This window comes from Anas acuta, chromosome 1 (assembly GCF_963932015.1).
Source record: "Anas acuta chromosome 1, bAnaAcu1.1, whole genome shotgun sequence".
Taxonomy (NCBI): domain Eukaryota; kingdom Metazoa; phylum Chordata; class Aves; order Anseriformes; family Anatidae; genus Anas; species Anas acuta.
Genome location: NC_088979.1, coordinates 160373418 through 160394067, shown reverse-complemented (window position 1 = coordinate 160394067; position 20650 = coordinate 160373418). Strand labels below are relative to the sequence as shown.

Sequence of the window (20650 nt, the reverse complement as noted above, 5' to 3'; positions counted from 1 at the left end):
CTTGTATACCTCTGCTTTTAATGCTGCTAACTAAAGACCTCAGCAGGCATATACCGCTATCCAAATACCCAGCTTATAACACCTAATCAAAGTTACAGTAAGCATATGTTTGGTGTCAGTTTAAGCCTTATTCTGATTATATGAAATGCTAAAATGTGCTAAAGGCATGGAAAAAATCATTCCCTCAAAATTTCAAATTCAGTAACCTAAGCTAATGGAAATTTCTCACTTTCATGTGAAATCTCAGCTCGTTATCTATAAAATAATAAAATCCACCACCAACAACAAGGGAAATAATAACATGGCAAGTCATAGTTCCTATGAAGAAAAAAATATTTGCCATCTGGAGATTAGCAGAAGTTATGGTGATGGCCATAAAAATACATCTAACAAGATTTTTTTTTTTTTTTTTTTTTGTGGGAAGGGGGAAAGGTTTGAATCATACACACTGACTATAAGATGAGACAAACTACTTAACAACGAAAATAAAAAGAAGAAAGAAAATCTATGAAAAACATTGCACGTGAACATATGACTAAAGTCTATAGGATAATGCATAGATGCAGCCAAATCCTGACATATATTAATTCTCAAATCATTCATTCTGCACTCTTCCGTGCTTTTTAGTATAATAAAACATATCTAGACTGCAATGCTAGCACCCAAGAATGCACTGCAGTACTCACAAAGTCATATCTGAGGCATAAGATCTATTAGCAAGCTTACAGATATTTCAAGAAATGCAGTTCAAAAGATCTAAGTGCTAACAGTGTGGCCTCAGAACATGGTTTTCCCCTGGAGTCTATAAAGCAAAGAGGACATATGTTTGACAACAGTGAAGCAGAAACACCACTTCAATTGCAAGTCAGTTAGCCCAGAGTGCACCACAACCACAACAAGTGAGAGCTTCAGATCACATAAAAATCTAACCAGACATCATGATATGCCCTGGAAAGCAAACAACTGAGAATGTTTAGACAGGCCATGACAAGCAGCAGTGATATGAAAATTATTTAGCAAATACCCTAAATATTACTCCAAATTCTGTATCTACATTTTTTTTTTCTGTTAAAAATCTCTCTAAGGATTTTTATCTATTTCAGAACTCAGAAGGTAATAAGTTTTCTTTTTTTACCTTGCCTATTTGAATGTAGTTTATCTATTCTAAAACTCGCTTTTTCCCTCTGTGGAAAAATAGGCCTGCCTGGCATGAGCAGGCTTAAGAGCTGAGTTCAACAAAGACACAGATTTCTGTATGATCTTGAGCAGGTGATGTAAATCTTTGACAAGGAACAAGTTTCCATGCAGCAATTGTCACAAATGTCATATGATTGCAGAAAGCTCATAGCAGATGCTGGATTTACAAAGTTTCTGTCATCAAACCTGACCTTAAGAAAATGTTGAAAATGAGTGAATCTGTGTCACATCCATCACACTATTTCTTACTCCTCTCCCTCTTGGGACTGCAGAGAAGCACATATCCCAAACCCATCTCCCTTTCCTCACCATTACTCTTTCCTATGTAACCCCTGAGCCAAGGTGTCCTTCAGCAAACAATGACACATGAGAAGCATGAAGACAAGTAGAGGCCTGCCACACATCCTCACTGTAACACGTATTGAATTTCATTTCTGACATTTTGCCTTGAGTTTAGGAAATTAGATTATCATACTGAAATTTCACACTGCACTTCTGTTATGCCTCTGCATTGTAATGTGACCTTTACCTGTCATTGTATTGTTTACCAAACAATTAATGGGAAATCATTATTTGCAAGAACTTTAATCTGTGCAAGAAGCACTGCTGAAGTATTTTAAGTCAGAGGTCTGACTGAGTGCATTTTTTTTCACAGCTTTGAACTTGAAATGGGAGAGGAAAAACAATCACTGGTATGTGAGTGGGACATCTGGACACAGAAATAGGTTTCAGGAGTGGGTAAAGAACAGAAGGAGCAAGAAGAAATGCTGGAGGGGAAATGGATTAGAACCTGGAAGTGAGTCAAGATACAGCATGTTCAGCAAATGGCAAAACAAAGAGTGAAGACTTAGAAGAAATAAGATCAGAGACAGAAGTTGAAATAGAGGAAGAATTAAAACATCAGAGAAAGTTACCTGACCACTGATCTGATTGAGTTTTAGCCCTAAAGGAAAGCAAAGACCTAGAAGTTTCTCACAAATAAATTATGTTTCAGTATGCTAATGTGCAAAAGTCTCAGTACTAATATGAACAATGATTGGGTGTCACTGCTTATTAGTTTAAAAGAAATCTAAAGTAATATGTTGGTTTTTTTTTTTGTTGGCAGAGTTGTTTCTGGTGACAATAGTGCAATACTAAGCTACAGCAACAACTTCACCATGGGGCACTAAATGTCGATGTAAGCTTTGCAAAAGTTGTGTAACCAGATTTTAACCATAATATAGTAATAAAAATGATTGAAAACCTATTGTTTTTATGAATGCAAACTAAATAGGCTGCATGAAGCATGCTGAAGCAGAGGGTTATCAAATCTTGCCAAGGCATTTCTGAAGTCTACATCACAAATTCTATATTGTCAAAGGAAAAAGGAATTTTAGCCATATGGTGTGTTGTTACTACCTCTTGACCTCTCCTGAGTCTAGCCATGGTTCAACAATTTCAGTGTGACTAGTTAGAAGGAACCTCTTAACCTAAGCTGAGCCAGTGGTCTATAGAAAGATGTAGAGAGAGAAAAATGGGGACAATTATCAACACTCGGCACCACACAAAACAAAAATAATTGTATGGGTGGAAACTATACTGCCTTGGATTTAATCTAAATGCGATCAGGAATTTCTCCCTATCTATTTCTAGAAGAGTTTGTTACTTAAATGACATAGGTTAGAAAATCAAACACTGCAGGTGTTTCTATGGGGACAATAGGAAATCAGATAAGGTGTTCTTTTTCTTCTCCTGAGGGCAGGACCGCCTTCATTTTTTCCCCTTCTTATCTAAAATAAAGAACTTTTACGGCAATAGCCTCAAAAACACTGAGCATAAACCAAAGCAGTGCTGCAAGCTTTAATCCTCAAAGATTGAAATAACTCTGGCCAGTATAAATTGCCTAATTCTTCTTCATTATGGCTCTTTGACCTCATGAGTCCATAATTATAGAATACATGTATGATATTCCTAGTATATTCTGGAAAACAGTATTCATGCTAATGAGATTGCCATTTCATTTGTCTCTTAGGTTCCAATCCTTTTGTCCTGCTAAACCTGCCTATGGTTGCCTCCTGTTCTCCAGTTCTATACAAGCTTAACAGTCTCTTGAAAAAACACCATATTTGCTGATTCCCAAGGACTGAATCAGAGCAGGACTCTACCTGAACTGAATACAGTATCATATATCAAATACATCATATATCTAATACATCAAAAAGCAACAACAACAACAAAAAGCAAACAACAAAAAAAGGAGGACAATCAGTATGAAGAAAAACCAACCAAACAATCAAAAAACAAACAAACAAACAAAAAAAACTAACACTGATATCATCCCTATAAAGAACAAAGAAGAACCAACAAAGGAAAACCAAAAATAAGAAAAATATGAAGGTAATCCAATATGCAAAAAGGCAAAAGAAGTATGTGCCAAGGAAAAACTGTGACAGACACAGCAAGATGGAGCACAAACAAGAAAAGATTTAAAACAAGCCTGGGGGATAGATAAAAAACATGGAGAGAGTATATGGGTCTGCCAGGATACAGAGACATACCAATGCACTTCAGAAAGCCTTGGGTTTCAGTCTGTATTTAAAGGAACTGATTCTCCAAGAACTCCCAAGCTTGTTTAGAACAAGTCTCTAGGATTCCACTATGGCATGGAATATTGTGACTAATTTTAATGAAAAACAGTTTTGACAAAGAAAAAGAACTGAAACAGGAATAATCTCTTGGGATCCAAAATAGATCATCCCCAGGCTAGCTTTTCCCTACAGCAACCTAGCTCAGAGAAGATTCAGTCTTGCTCTTCTCAGGTAATTCTGTTAATTAAATCCCTCCTTCAAAAAACAAGGGGGACACGATCATTTTTCTATATTTAAAGGCACCATATAAACTAACTTGCTGTAAGCATCATATAAAACAATGAATTAAATCAATACTGCAGGGGACTACAAGCAGGAGCAAATGGATTAAGTTTAAAAAAATAATCTATCCTGAAACAGGCATCTATACCAACCATCTACCGGCAGTGATGATATTAAACCTACAGATAGCTTAAATTATACAGAAGCTTCTCGTCCTAGCTTCACATCAAACAGGAATAGGCTCCTTTAGGAGATTTGGGATAGACATCTCAGATGTGTTTCAAACCATAATCTAGAATCTTTAACTTCTACTATTCTACCAATGCAGAGAGCATGAGGAGCCAACCTGCTAGAATCAGCATCCACACCTTCGTAATTTTGAGATTTTAGATCACACAGCAAGCATGACATGGCCCTAATCCTTCTTGGTGTCATCTAAATACTGACTGTTCAAAAATTTTTTATTTTTTTTTTATGTTGCAAGACTGGTGCCACTTGTTCTGCTGGTTCTAATCTCACGTGGGTGACCTGCTAGCTCTTATCTGACACTTAACCACCAGAATAAAGAGCTAACACCAGTACTGAAATGATTCTAGAGAGTGCATTCAGAATAATTCAGAGGGTTTATTTAATAAGTAAATAAATTAAGAAAAAACAAGCAAATAAACAATACATTTATCCATTGACAGTATGGGCTTTCACATGACCAAGTAATGCAAAATTCTTGGACAGCAAGCCTGCCTTTGGAGAGTTAAATCCTACATGTAGAGTCTGGAAATCTCTGAATCAAATTCAGACTTTACCATCTGGTGGGGACCAGAGTTCTCTCAGGGTTGGATTTGGAGGCATGCTTGCTGCAACTCCTCCTGAGGTGGTAAAAGAAAGGGAAAGTATTTTGAGAGATGAGACTTGCAGCACTGTGCCTACATCCAGCTCTTAGAAACTAATACCATTGTCTGCTCCATAGAAACACGAGGCTTTCCTGAAAATATTCTCTCTGACTTATGTTCTCCTAGGGCAAAATCCATCCATGTGCAGAAAGCTGTGTGCTATTAGCACCCCTATTAGGGGATTTAATCAAAGCTTCAGTGATATTCATCCCATTCAGAGGTGTTGTTCTTAGAGATTGAACATTTGCATTAGCATGCTCCAGTACAAAAATCCCCTCCACTAGGATACTGAGGAGCTATCCTATAACTTTTAACCAGATTAGTATTTCATTTTATTCTGCAAACAGAACAATGTAAACTTCTTGATTTGAGATATGACAGATTACCAGAACAGGGTCACTTAAGGTTGATTGACTCAACTTTAGGTAGTCTTGCCTTCTCCCCACCTTACATCAAAAAAGGCTATGAATGTTTCCAGAGTCACTTGAAGGTAAATAATTTACAATTTCATATTAAACTTTATGTTCAGATGTGTCTGAACATGTGAAGAAACCTCTAAGATAGAGTGGTCCCTCAGGAATGCCTCAGTTCTTTGATCTTTCCCAGAGTAAACTCCACTGAATGATGCTCCAAGTGAATCTGGAATGGCATGGTTGTGACTGATACTATGCAATAAAAAGTTCTTTAACATACAGAAGACCTCTCAACTTACTGTCTGGTATTTCCTATGCAGAAGTTGTACATGAGCATATCTGAATGTCGTGAACTGAAAGCCCACAGTTTCAAGGAAGAGTTAGATAGATCTACACAAATGCTATACTGTTGCAAAGACAGAGAAAGCATGATGCCCTGAGATCTGACAGTCATAGAGTGCAAGCACGTACTTAGAGGGCAACATATCCACAGGAGATGTGTTAGGCACATTTAATGATGCTCAACAACAAAACCTTCCACACAGGCACAGAGGAAATGAGCAACACACAAAACCTGTAAAATATTTCCCAAAGCACCAAACTTCTCCTGACAGGTTATGTAGCACAGCGTTCAAGCACAGGACTTCTGGACATCCACTGTATCCAGGTTGTATCCAGTAGCACCTGGACTGAAGACAGCTCACCTGTTAAGGTCCTTGTATTGGTAGGGATGAAGAAGCAACCATACAAAACCACAATTAATATATCATATAATATATGACTATAATATATGCCTATAATATATGTTATAACATGTAATTACATGAACTCTATAAAAATATAATGTATTACAGTACTTTTGAAAACAGTTGTAAACAGTTTTCAGAATGAGCTTTGGAAACCGCTAACCAGTGCACTGTCTGATACTGATGACTCAAGCTCTGCATTGTGCACAGTCCAGTGTCCCATGCCAGTCTGGGGCACAGAAGGAAGCTGGGGCATGGGTAATTCTGGTTAATGGCATTCTCCAACCAGTGATAACAAACAGCTGACTGCATAGGTTTTGTCCAAAAGGATATGAGTACATAACAAACATAAAACTACTGGAGTAATTTTATGGAAAATTAAAGAGCCTTCTGCAAAATGTACCCCTATATGTTTGCAACATAAAAGTATACAGCAGTTGAGTATTTGTGCAGTATAAAGTTTTAAAGAACGTGGTTCTATGGACAAATCAAATGAAGAATGCATACTGATCATACACAGGAAAAAAAAAAAAATAGTGCAGTGACTTCATCAGACCATTGGGTGATTTTGGCTGGCTGAGGAACAGAGCTTTTTTTTTTTTTTTTTTTTCTTTTTTCCCTGCAGTTGTTTTCTATGCAGTCTTCAGACACTCTCTGCAAAGGAATTAACATGACACCATGCTGTGAAACAAGGAAGTACTATGCATGCATTCCTGTATCTGAGCATTCGTGGGATTCCTAAGAATAGAAAAGCACATCTACCTACTTGGATTTCTTGTTATTTGGGGGAATTCACTCTTTTCTCTACCTCTCAATGCTTTTATGGGAGATTGCATCTTTATTTTTAAGGCCCTGAGTCTGCAACAGGATATGCTGGCAAATTTTAGGTACAGTCATCTCAGTTGCATCACACAGACATCAGGTTCCAAACATAAACATCCCATTGCAAGCTCATGTGCCTTAAACTGGGAAAAACAAACAAACAAACAAGCAAACAACAACAACAACAACAAAAACTTCAAGATTATTATTTTTTTCTCCTTTCCTTTTTGTCTCACGACTATTCAGAAAGCACATTATATATTTCAGCTTTTAAACCTTTACTGAAAAAAAGGCAAATGTGATTATACATTTAGGTTAAAAAATTGCTTTTATAAGATAGTCTTTTAGACATGAGTCATTTTTCAAGTGAAAATAGTTCTTTTGATTAAATGTTGGGTAAGAATGTAGATTTTAAAGTATGGGGATGTCTGATTTTAAAAATAATCATTTAAAAAATAAAATGCCATACCATACTTAACTGATCTTCATAATTATTTAGATTGTATGTTTATTTTGCAAATCCCCTTGCTTCTGAAGTTTACAATAATTGTCTATGGAACAAAAGGGCTCAGTAAACAGCTCCACATGCAGATGTACAAACATAATTAGTAGTTACATTTAATCCAGAGAAGACTAAACTTGGTCTCCCAAAAGCAGTGTTATGACCTGCAGGTACTTAGGACTGTTTCCCCACATGTGCTAACAAGACCACTGCCAGTCCTCTTCCACAGCCCAAAGTTTCTTTGCTGCTGCAATTGTGTCAGCACTTATTGAACCAGGAAGAGAACAAACACAGGCACCTTTGTCACCCATTTAAAAAAGGAAATAAATTAAGTAACACACAGACTCCACAGGGTCCCAAAGCCTTTTTGTTACGGACAGTGGGGAGGACTGCTTTAGGGACGGCTGTTGTTTGAGCTATACAGATGCCAAGAGAGCAGGAAAGGCAGGTTTGCAGCATGCCCTCACAGATCACTGAAGAGGGAAACAGGTCTCAGATCTGCTGCACCAGCGGGTGCAGCGTGATGCCAAAACGCATGGGCTGATGAGGCAGCTGACTTGGGCCACTGACGTTGGGGCTATGTGCTGGCCCCTACCGTGTCTTTTTTTATCCCTTGGAGGCAATGCAGCAGGTACCTCACTGCACCATGAAGTCCCCTACCTGCAGATCTGTGTAAGCCCTCCTTCTCTCCCCAGTGCCCCTTGCAGGTGTCAAGCACAGCGTGTCCTGCTCTGATCCCTGCGTGTCCTCCCGCCCACAACACACACACTTATCGATACAACAAGACATAATACCCTTCATTTCTTTTCTGTACTTGGATGCAAAAATAACTGCAGTGTTTGAAAGTTTTTACTCATCTGGGAGAGGGAAGGAGGTACACAAACTCTGCTGAACTAAGCAGTTCAAGTGAAGCAGTATCTTCTGAATTACAAAATAAATCACCAGAAAAATTGTTATTAAGCCACAATGTAAGACACATTAAATAATGAAAACAGTTTCTGGATATAATTATCTTTCTTGTTTAAACCCAAGGCAATGCAAAGACAGAACAAAAGCTTTACTTTTATCCTACCTCTGTAAAACAAAAGTATGCGAACACATCACCTCATTGCCTTGCTTTGAAGGCAGATCAGCCTGGGATGAGTCTGATCCAGTGCTACATGCCTGCCTTCAGCAGACCTTTGGAGATTTAGTAAAGTCTTATTATTCCTGCAGTGTGTAAGTGTTATGCGTAGTCAACTCAGATCATGGATTCGCAATATGAAACATATAACATATGTTAATATATTTGCAGCTCTCTCACACTGAAAGTGAAGAAATATATCTATCCATCAGAAGGAATATATTTGCATGTACTTTAAATCTAATGCAACAAACTAGAGCAAAAAGGTATCTAAGGGCACAGTTGACTGTAGATTAAATAATGACCTTTCTTAATTACAAAATCAGAGCTGTTAAAATAAAGCATGGATGAAGTAAACACAGATTTTCAAACATTTAATTTAAATGAACTTCTTTTCTACTGCAAAGTTGTAAAAGCACTTCAAAAGGCTAAGAATTTGCAACTGTATAGATCAGAGCGGGACCAGGGTTATTGGGCTCCCTATGCTGTAACTTCTCGTCCCAGCCAGTCTGCACTTGTAAGATGCAGTGGGTCCAATTTACAAGCACCTGATGACATAGGCTTATGTTGAAAATGCTGAAAAAGCTGGTCCTTCTTATGCCAGTAACAAACAGTGGCACAAACTACATGTACTCCTCACACTTGAACACTGAGGGGTTTCAGAGTTTTCTAGATGGCTAGCCAAGCAGGGGCTTTCTGTGCCCTTCCAGCACAGAGGTGCAAACCTACAGAAATGAGTCACACCTTTACCCAACCTCTCTTTCTGGTTCCCCAAAGCCTTATCCCATTGCTGACACGAGCAATTGCAAGCAATGTTCAAGCCTCCTGTTTCAAGGACAAAGAGGCAGCGCTCAGATTGCAATCAATACTTCAGAGCCCCGGGTTGGAGAGGGGAAAGAGCAAAATCAAGAGAAAACTTGTATGTTAGTTGGCTAACATCTGCTGTGAAGTAGATGAAAATGATGACTAGTATTGAGTGAAGGTCACGAGGCTTATCTAAGAACACAGGGGGAGAAAAACAGACGGGGGAAGGGGGGAGGGAGAGAGAAAGAGGGAGAGAGCACGAGCACTGCAGCAAAGCTATGCTCAGCCAATACATGCTGGCACTTACCATAAAAATAGAAAGATCCAAAGAGAATCAGATTAAGGATCCTTTTTATCTCTCTTCAATAGAAAGATTTCCACATGAAGTTCTGAACACAGCTGTCCAGGGAAAAGCAAGGCAATATGATACTACACAGAAAACACTAACGCACCAAAGGCAAGTCCTTTCACAGCCTTCCGAAACCTGCAAGCAGTTTGTGCTGAAAAACCTACAGTCAGAAGTCTGAAGGCGACTCCTACATAACACTGCAGCTACGGCAGACTGCTGTATTTCTCCAGTCACTCAGGCTGCACTGTTTTCATCTTCATCTTCTCACCATTACTTACATGCTAGAGGTGGGCTTGGGGGTGGGGAATGAGATTTCTCCTCCAAGTGGAAAGGAGCGCAGAGACAGCATCAGCATTTTTAATCAGTGCCTGGGAGTACCCAATCAGAGGAACTGAGTTGTGCCAGCGTGACAGTTGTCCAAAGCACGGCAGCCTGGTGCGGTCCCTGCTTGCACAAGAAGACTTTTAGGGTAATCTGCTGCTTAACCCCTGCAAGCTTTCCCGTGCCCACACACAGTCTCCCTGCACTGCGTCTTCTTCTCTAAGGAGCAGAGCAGTGTTTTGAAAACTACAAGGTTTTTCCTGGGTTCTGCTCTGATATGCTGTTTTATACATCTGGGCAATAGTACAAATGGAAAAGTTTGGAGGTTTGAATCCCAGCATTATTTGACTTTGCAATTTATTACCCAGTAGCTTCCATATATAAACAGACATTGAACTCCTTCCTCTTCAAAGGTTTCTCTTTGGAAGAGAAAGAAATCTGTCAGAGATTTTACAGCACAGATCCATTGCTGTGAACTGCCTTGTAAAAGCCAGCTCTGTTTTTGACATGATGTCATGAAACCCTGAGAGCAGCAGATGCCCCCAAAATATATAACCAAGTTCTCCTCCAGCAACCCCCTCAAATGACAACAGCATTAGATGTTTGTGCTGTTACCTACCATGCCATTGGACATTTTATAAACAAACACAGACAGACCTCAACCTACTTTGCAATAGGGATGCAAAGCATTCTATGGCATTTTACCCAACAAACCAATCAGAAAATTGATGCAGTCAATATTAAAGCTGCCAAGCACTGCAACTTCCAGAGAATGTTCCTGCTTCTAAAATATAAATGCCTTCATTTGACTATGGGGAAAAACTCTGCTGGTCCTACTGCACAATGCCATCCACAGCGGAGCAGACAAATACAGCATGCAGTTTGCATTTAATTAAAACAGATGCTCTGCTGGTAGACACACAAGGTTAGATGTTCACCTTTTAAAAATGTGTTTAAAATGGTCAATCCCAGATTTCTGCCATATCACAAGATAAACACGAATATCATCCAGCTGATATTCACATTTCAGAAGGTGGAAAGGCTTCTGTAGTTAACTGGGGGAATGAGGGAAAAATGAACCAAAGCATTCCCAGCAGTATAGTGTCTCATACTTGTAAAATACACCATGCAGCAACAACACAAACCTACTGAGGAATGTATTGGGGCATAAAACAAACAAATAAATAAAAATCAGAGGTTCTACAGCCTAAAGTCAAAGCTAGCAGTCTGAAGTCCAACTTAATACAGCAGGTCAGTTCTGAAATGTTTAAAAGTGCGAATATAATGAAGGAGAATGCAAATTCCATGACTAGACTGCAGTGATTGCCACAGAAGAATACCAGGTTGACATACCAGATTGGTCATAACCAAGATTTAAAATAAAATAAAACAGAAAAAGATAATGTTTGCATGAGAAATAGAAGGCACTGGTGAAGGGCAGCTCCTCAAGAAAACAAATAAGAGGGGAAATGACTATATACAAAGATGCACGTAGGAAGATACACGTAATGACCAAATTAAAAAGATATCCAGTATAGGATGGAGAACAATAAAAAGCAGGAAGCAGCACAAGAAAATAAATTTAAACCCAGCAGAGGATTTTCAAAACATATTGCAATGCTAGCAGAAAGGTTACTATTTGACACACCACGTGTTTGGTAAAGTAGGTGAGTTATTGTTTCAGAAAAGTGTCAGGAAACTGAGGCCTTCAAAAAGTGTCTCAAGACACCCACTACAGAAGAAAGCCTATTCACATCCACCCCTAAGGTCATGTTTTAATATTCATTCCACAGCCAAAAAATAATGCTTTTTCCCCCATATTATATAGACAAAGCCTTGAACTAGGCAATACACAGAGGAAAAATCAGAGACAAATCCTTTGCAACCAAAGCTCTCAATTCTGTTTTTCTCCTGTAAAGATGCGTACAGAACCAAACATTGGCACTCCGGCTCTGGAGAGAAGAAAGCAAGGTCACGGGCAGAATTTAGTGGACAATGCTATGAACATTTTCCAATGAGTCTCTTAAAAAATAAAATTGGATTTAATCTTTGTGAAAGGAAAGGATTGCAGGGTCTTTCCCCAACTTTTCCCATGTAAATATGTGATGTGCCAGAAGAAGCTGCCCACAGAAGCAAGAAGAGCTGCCATGATGTCATCCAGATGCTCTCTGGTGACTGCTATAACAACCCAAAAGGCACGTAGAAAGGCTAATAGAACAATTAATTGAAGCTTTCAGCTAAGAGCAAAGGATTCAGCACTCAGGTAATTTAGGTTTAAGTTCCTTCTGAGGCCACCTTCAAGAATCTGGAAGAAGTCTCAGATAGATATTCATAGCGGATTTAGTGCAGAATCCATATTTCTGGTGAACAAAAGATCCTAATTTCTTTGCACCCGTTTATTATAGCTGAGGGAATGACAGTAAATTCCTTTGGAAACCTGATTTTTCCTCTCCCCCTTCACTTGCAGATGGCCCTCTTCATAATCTTCAGGAACTATGGTCAGTGAGGCCATAACAGTGGCCAAGAACACTAGCAACCTGCCTAAATGTTATCTTTCAAACCATTTCAGGTATAGGGAGTAAAGGGGGGAAAAATACATATATGTCCACAGAAAGAAGATAATTAATGTTCTCTTCTCTTCCAGTAGAACAGTGCCACCTGAGAAAAACATACTGAAACTAGCTGTTTTTCTACATCAGTTAAAGGAGCAAACAAAATAAAAAATAATAATAATAAAAAAAAGTTGTCATTTTTTGTTCGATTGTTTGTTTTTGTGAAAGAAAGTGAAGGGTGTGATGTCAATCAAAACTGAGGTTTGTTTTATCCTACCTATGTACATGTTTGTCCAGAAAGCAAAACAAACTCAGGACTGAGTGGTTCAGAGCCATTCTTTCTATTCCTCCTCAACATATGTAACAACAGTTCAAACCAACATTTCTGAACTGGAAGGTAAAGGTGATACCCAGGATTTAATAAAGCTTCATTCTCACTACTGGAGCCTCTACTGATCCACCAGCTGCTCAAAATGAAAAATTTTGGAAGGCAGAGGGGTGATGGACTCTGCCAGCATGCAAGTCCTAGCTTTGCAGTGCCCTTCAATAGCTGACTGTGTGAATGTTGCACAGAGGAGAGGGAAGCAGCAGAACTGAGTATAAAGGAATAAAACAAATTTCAATATTAAAATTTTCAGTGGGCAGTTTCAGTGCAATTGTTGTATTTTCCCAAGCTGTCAGGATCACTCCTGCATGCAGAAGGTTTCCAAGCTCTGAATTAAATGAAGCAGACAGGAAAGAAATAATAATTAAGAACGTAAGAATGTGTAAAATTTTCCTCCCCTGTTTGCTAAGAGTGCTTGGGCACCTCTCCATGGGATTCAGCACAACCCTAGTGTCCTGTTTTGAGGTGCTTGACAAAAGTAAAGGAAAGCAGAAAAGTTTCTGCTAATTTTGTCTTGGGTGATGGTTACTTAGGAAAATTAGTACTTGGTAATGCCCAGTTCAAACATTCCTCAACTTTTGGATTTTCCATTTTGTAACTGTTACAATCCATTAGACTGAAGTGTTTTCAGTTATCAAAACTTTAACCTCTACATTATCACTGCACTGTGACAAAGTCTCTCCTTAGTCATCTTCTTGGTAGGTTTAAGATATTGTCTGGTCTATCAGCACGCCACACAATGGTTATCTTTTATAAGCGATCTTCCTTTTTTTTTTTTTTTTCTGAAGCAGTTCTTTTAAAACACATTACAAGAAGGTATCTTTCTGCTGATTCTAAAACAATTTGCTTTGTGGTTTCTAGTTAGAGAACTATCGAGTTAATGTTGCAGCAAAGTATCTCAGGTTATGATATTTTTTTCTCCTAAAGGCAAAACAGAAAGTTATTGAATCTCTACTTTTAACATTATTATGGACTACCCTATGATTTCTACAAAAGAAATGAGACAGACCAACATATTTTAAATAAAAATTCAATTTCTAGTATACTGTAAAATCTTTCCTGACTATAAGAGACACCATATCTATTTTCTACTGCATTGCACATTAATATTCATGGATTTCAAAATATTTTTTATTATTTTTTATTATTTTTATTTTTTTTCTATTTTATATTTTCCTCAGTAAGGAAAAATATTTCTTTTACAACTGTAAGACTTCACTCTTCAAAATGTCCTTTACTTGCATAAAGTAAATGCTGTTAAATGATTTTCAGATAAATAAACAATTTCTAATTGTAAAAAAGTTTTTTTCAAATCTGTTAACAATGATTCAGGAAGTATCAATATCAGTCCAGGGATAAACTTTATCTATCCTTGTTTTCCAGAAAAGTGAAAACTCATGGTTCACAAGCTTTCACACATGTAAGGCCTTGCAGAGGGATCTGGATAGGTTGGAGAGATGGGCGATCACCAACCACATGAAGTTCAATAAGAGCAAGTGCCGGGTCCTGCACCTGGGACGGGGAAACCCTGGCTGCACGCACAGACTGGGCGATGAGACGCTGGAGAGCAGCCTAGAAGAGAGGGATCTGGGGGTCGTGGTAGACAGCAACTTGAATATGAGCCAGCAGTGTGCCCTGGCAGCCAGGAGGGCCAACCGTGTCCTGGGGTGCATCAAGCACGGCATTGCTAGTAGGTCAAGGGAGGTGATTGTCCCGCTCTCCTCTGCGCTGGTGAGGCCTCACCTCGAGTACTATGTGCAGTTCTGGGCACCACAGTATAAAAAGGACATGAAACTGTTGGAGAGTGTCCAGAGGAGGGCTACGAAGATGGTGAAAGGCCTGGAGGTGAAGACTTAAGAGGAACGGCTGAGGGCACTGGGCCTGTTCAGCCTGGAGAAGAGGAGGCTGAGGGGAGACCTCATCGCAGTCTACAACTTCCTCGTAAGGGGGTGTCGAGAGGCAGGAGACCTTTTCTCCATTAACACCAGTGACAGGACCCGCGGCAATGGGGTTAAGCTGAGGCAGGGGAAATTTAGGCTTGACATCAGGAGGGGGTTCTTCACGGAGAGGGTGGTTGCACACTGGAACAGGCTCCCCAGGGAAGTGGTCACTGCACCGAGCCTGTCTGAATTTAAGAAGAGATTGGACTGTGAACTTAGTCACATGGTCTGAACTTTTGGGTAGACCTGTGTGGTGTCAAGAGTTGGACTTGATGATCCTTAAGGGTCCCTTCCAACTCAGGATATTCTATGATTCTATGATTCTATGTCATTTCACACATGTAATTTTGTTACGTTCCTGATGTAGCATTAGGAATTTATTAAAGGAGTTTCTGAACTGCTCATGCAAATGCAAAGGAAAGAAAAATGAAAAACATGAGAGAATTCAAGAGAAGATGCTGGAAATGAAAAATCAAGATGACCACTAATATTTTCTACCTTGAATTAAAAGTAAAATAAAAAATAAAAAAAATAAATGATCCATACAGTGATTTCTGAAGTACCAAAACTACCAGCTCTCCAACCACTCATCTCCCAGCCTGTAGCTCTGCTTGGGGTTATTGCGCCCCAGGTGCAGGACCCGGCACTTGGCCTTGTTGAACTTCATGGAGTTGACCTCAGCCCATCGGTGCAGCCTATCCAGATCCTCCTGCAGAGCTTTCCTACCCTCGAGCAGATCGACACACGCACCTAACTTGGTGTCATCTGCATTTCCTTCAGGACCTCAGAATAAGACTCTTTACAAATCAAGAAAATCATACATGTAATACCTCTTAAAGCACAAAGTATGGGTTTTATTAATGCATTTTCAAGAAAGCTGTAACAAACAAACAAACCAACAAACAAAAAAAAAACAACACCACAGCCATGTAGCCTGAAGCCAAAACTAGTGGGTAGAAGCAGGGAATGTAAAATTCCTACAGACAATACAGACAATATCAAAACACAAGTGTGACAGCACAAAAAGCAGTTCAAGCACTTCACAGATCACATGTTGATGGTACAGAATATTCTATTAATTTTTGATTTCCCTAATTTAAAAAAATTAAACTCCTAAAAATAAAGCAAACTTGTAATAGGCCACAAAAATTACATCTCTCTTTTAAACAAAGCATTTATCCTCTTATCTACAGTAAACCCAGAACAGATGGTCAGGAGATAATCCAGACGAAAAAAAAAAAAAAAAAAGAGAGAAAAAAAAGGCTTTTTTTTAATGCTGAAGTTATTTTGCTGTACATTTTTGTGTTTTTACTGTAAATAAATAAAAAAGTGTGCTGCTCATCTGAAAGAAAAAATAAATAAATTCCAGGATGAGTCATTGGAGAGCAATGATTTAGAATACACAAAGACATAATCTCAAAAAGCCCAATCTGTATGTTAGTTCCTAGTACAGATAACCACAGTACTAAGAAGACAGGCTGTCCAATAAGAGATTAAACTGAGGTCCACTTATCTTTTACTGTCAGAAGCTAGATCATCTTCCTTCCTCGAGATCCTAAAGTTGGTAGACAAGCCAAAGAGGATAGTATGCCAGCCCACCACAACATGAGGAGGCAAACACAAGAACATTACCAGTTAGGAGATACACATGCAGACATGCGCATGAGAGACAAGCATTTGACTTTACAATATTAACTTAGAAAGTGTTGCTGAGCATCTAAATGCTTCGCACCTTTACTGCTATTTTTAAGAAATTCATGTAAAGAATCATTTAAAATAATAAAAAATGACTGAGAATGTAAGATCTCCATGAAACAACAAAGTATTTTATTAAGTCTTGTTTTGAAGTCTACTGTTCCATGTTTAAAGGTATGAAACTAATTTGAACTAACCAAATCCTAAACTAATTAAGATGATACAAGTTGGTCCTGTTTTCAGTGGAGGGCTGGAGTAACATCCTGAGATGCCTTCTAAGCTAAATTACTCAATGACAGTGAAGAACTCTCTCTTAAATACAAATAAAACTGCAAAATTTATTGGTCAGTCATAAACACTGATGCATATACACACACATACACATATCACAATAAAACGCCTGAACATCTTTAACAGCAAAAGGGAAACCAGAAATCCCAAACACAAGAGGCATTTAATGCCTCATTCCCTCCCCATAGTACTCACTGAGATTTCAGGCCCTGAAATTTATCCTGTGTTCTCCCTCCCATATGAAGGGCCTCATACTGAGAAGTTTTGAAAATTGGTTGATCAGACTCTGGAAATTGACTCCACCTAATGATGACCTTTTAAAAGCCAGCCATGCCTACTAAGGTTGGGATGAGTTCCCCATGTTCTAGTTCTTTAATCAAAATTTAAAGGAGATCCTCTTCTACAGAAGCATTTTAATTTTATCTTAGTAATGGGATTATTTATAAGTGTTCTCTTGTGACTTACATGAGATTAATTTTTTAACGTATTTTTCATGTAAAAAAAGGAAATTCTGGAAATGTCACAATCAATAATTCTGTTGGATCTGTGTTTTACCAAAAGCAAGAGGAAATGAAAACAGAAATCCTGAAGTAGTTCCTACAGTTGGAACTATACTTCTAAATGCATCACCGTAGGCCACAGTCAAATACTGCCAGCCACTGACAAGAGTATTTCAATAAAACCTTTTAATAGCAGCTTGTATCCCCTTGTAAGAGATCTTTTATAAAGAGCTGAAAAATACTGGCTCCCCACCAAGAAATAAATGGTATACTATGCACGTAAGACACAATATAATGGAAAAATGCAATGAAATGAGTATGTTTGTGATTAACTTAATAGATTGCCTGTATTTACTCATCTTTGTCTGCATGTGATATGAAAATCTGTGAACCAAAATAAACAATTTAATATTTTTAGGCTATTGTTGATTCTTCAGCATAGAAAGTTGAAAAAGACCAGAGGCTAAAGATGTCAACACAACTCTTCTTTCAGCTTGGCAGGTAAACTGAAGGATTACTGGGGGTGTGGTGGGGTGTGGGGATTGATTCAAACCAGAGTCACCATTACTTTTACAGGTTCTTCTGACATAAGTAAAGAATCTTTTTGGGACAGTGAAAGCTATTTTGACTGAAGCAGATGGAAGTGGTTTATTTAGTTTTGGGTTTACGAAGCCCGGTATTGATTTTTTTTCTTCTCTTTATTCAGACAATTGTAAAAGCGGGGGGAAAAAAAGCATTCTGACAAGTAGTTTTCAAAATTTCAAAATGCATTTTCAGGAGAGAGACTTTAAAGGAAAATGTCTGTAGTGTAACACTGTGCATTGTATATAAACCTTCAACACCTGTCTGGTGGGAAGCCAATAGGCTCAGGGCACAAAGAAGCTAAATGTGCAATGCAGAGGGTCCTGCACTTAATCACTGTGCTGTTGCTCAGACACTCAGGACAAGTAAGGGAGGTTTGGGAAGCATTGTCACGTGCCTAAAATTATAATCTGGAAAAAGAAAAGCACCCAAACTATAAATAGTCTGGGGAAAAACAAAACAACAACAATAAAACTCTAAAGAGTTTGGGAAATTTCAATATATCCCAAATGAAACACAAAAGCAAAAAGACACTGACATTGCAATAGCTCTGCCTGGTTAAGATTATTCACTAAATTTCTCCTGAATTCACAATTTTAGTTCCAGACCTATTTTTCCCATGCATGCATCCAAATCCACTGTGTACATAAGCCTACAGTTCACAGTTTTCTTATTTTCATTCTAACTGCTGTTGTTTTTAATTTAAAACAAACAAACAAAACAAACAAACAAAAACAACAACAACAAAATAAAAACCACTCTAGAGCAGCTTCTCATTTGTAGGAAGGAGCAGAAATCAATGCAGTCTTGCACACTTGTTGCCAATGTGGAAGACATCTTATACTTCTCATGCTAAGAGCATGAGGTCCTACACAACTCAACAGAAAAGTCAGGAAGAAAATCCAGATGTAGCCCAACAGGCCTAGTCTTGTTAGTATCTGCAAAGAATTTATATTGACGTCAGGGATTCATGTTGCTTTATGTTCTAAGCAAGTTTCTTGAAAGACCAATAAATCATACATGTACGCAAGGAAAGAAGATTCATGGGACATGAATATCCCTGGTGGAAAAACAAACAAACAAACAAACAAATAAACAAACAAATAAACAAACAACACAAAAACAAACAAACAAACTTGTATTACTTAAAGATAATAACCTGTCTTTATCTGTTTCCTGAACTTGCAGCTTTCTCTGCTGAAGCAGACAGAAGGTGCACTCGGTAAAGCGGTAAAGATTTCAGCTTGCCCTTTCTCCTTTCATGTACAGGAGGTCTCAGAAGCTTTTTCACATGTAGGAAGCTAACCATTGCATTATCTGATAGAGCATGACAGCAATGGCCTCCTCAACTTTACCCCATCTCCCCATATGTGCCTTCACAACGCTGTAAGAATGACGAGAATCTCTCTGCAACTTGAACAACTTGGAAACTTAAAAAAGTTGGAAAGACGCAATATCCTAAGCCCTTTGATGCTAGACATGAGTATTCCTCAGTCAGATGCTTTTTGCCATTCTCCCTGCTTCTGGGCAAGTAACCTTCATTTGGCCAGACCATGTAAGCCCCCACAGAGCAAAACAGGTTCCTTGCCAAACACTTTCTATCCGCTTTAAAACTGGTATACTCTTTAGGCATGACAATGCAAGTAATACAACTGATGTGATAAAGAGGTTTTAAATTCATATACCTCCTTGGAATCGGGAATGAAGGTGCACATTTTAAGAATGAAACAGAACATCTAGAAATGAGATACAGAAAGGGAGAAATAAGTCAACTACCTGAATGCAATGAGAGGCACAACTTCTTTATTTCTAAAGTGCTGGTTTAATTCAATCCAGGCCATTCCATTGTTAAGGAATTTGTTAATATGGCTTTCATGTTCTGCAGCTATCTGGCCTCCATTACAGCAGGCATTTAAAACTATTTCCCATACCTAAATAAAACCAATAAAATTTCCCCTTTTCTTATGAGAAACTGTTAACTCCTGCTATTGCATGAAACTAACATTGGGTCAAAAGACTGCTGACTTTGGTGATGATTACTTTGCAAGACAGCAGTAAAGCACCATGCAAGCAGCCGTGTCCAGCTGGCACTAATGATATGTCACAATGCTCCATCTGCGACTCCCCATGCACACACTGTGAAGGGAAATCCTGTGCACAGTACAGGAGATAATTGGGCAAGAGAGACGAGAAATATAAACAAAACAAACACTTCTGGTGTACAATACACCGTCAGTTCTCCAGTACCACCAAAGACCGATTAATGGCCAGTGCATGGAGTGCATAGTTGGAAGTACCAGTGGCCATTTGCTCTTATATTTTTGCACCTTAAATACTATTACCATCTGATGTTAAACACAAAGTGAAGACAGTCCTGAAAGCAGGATGAGATTTTTGTAGCCAGACATGCTCTGACTGTATTTTCCCATCTCACCCTGAGAAAGACTGCTTGTATTCCCCAAACCAACATTTTGACATGTTTAACACTTTCCAAAACCATAGATTCAGAACAACAATTTTCTAACTTGCTATTTTGGCTCATTTTATATTATCAGGTGTGGATTTGAAGTGCTAGTATGGCCTTGGAAGAAGAAATTGTTTAGTTCTTCAGATTAGTGGACATTTCCACACTAAAAGTCCATTGCAAAGTGTATGGTGTAAGAAGAAAATGAAGGAATGATCACCATAA

The 20650-nt window shown here is 38.5% G+C and overlaps 1 protein-coding gene across 3 annotated transcripts in view; it reads right to left on the bottom strand.

Moving 5' to 3' along the window:
• Positions 1–20650, bottom strand: part of ANO4 (anoctamin 4) — a 218042-nt gene that overhangs the window by 176209 nt on the left and 21183 nt on the right. Inside the window, exon 1 of one of the 3 annotated variants that reach the window (XM_068668872.1) lies at positions 9654–10028. The exons of the other annotated variants lie outside the window; for them this stretch is intronic. The gene's annotated coding sequence lies outside the window, so the exon portion shown is untranslated. Of the gene's footprint in view, positions 1–9653; positions 10029–20650 lie in introns of those variants that run through there. 3 annotated transcript variants of the gene reach the window in all.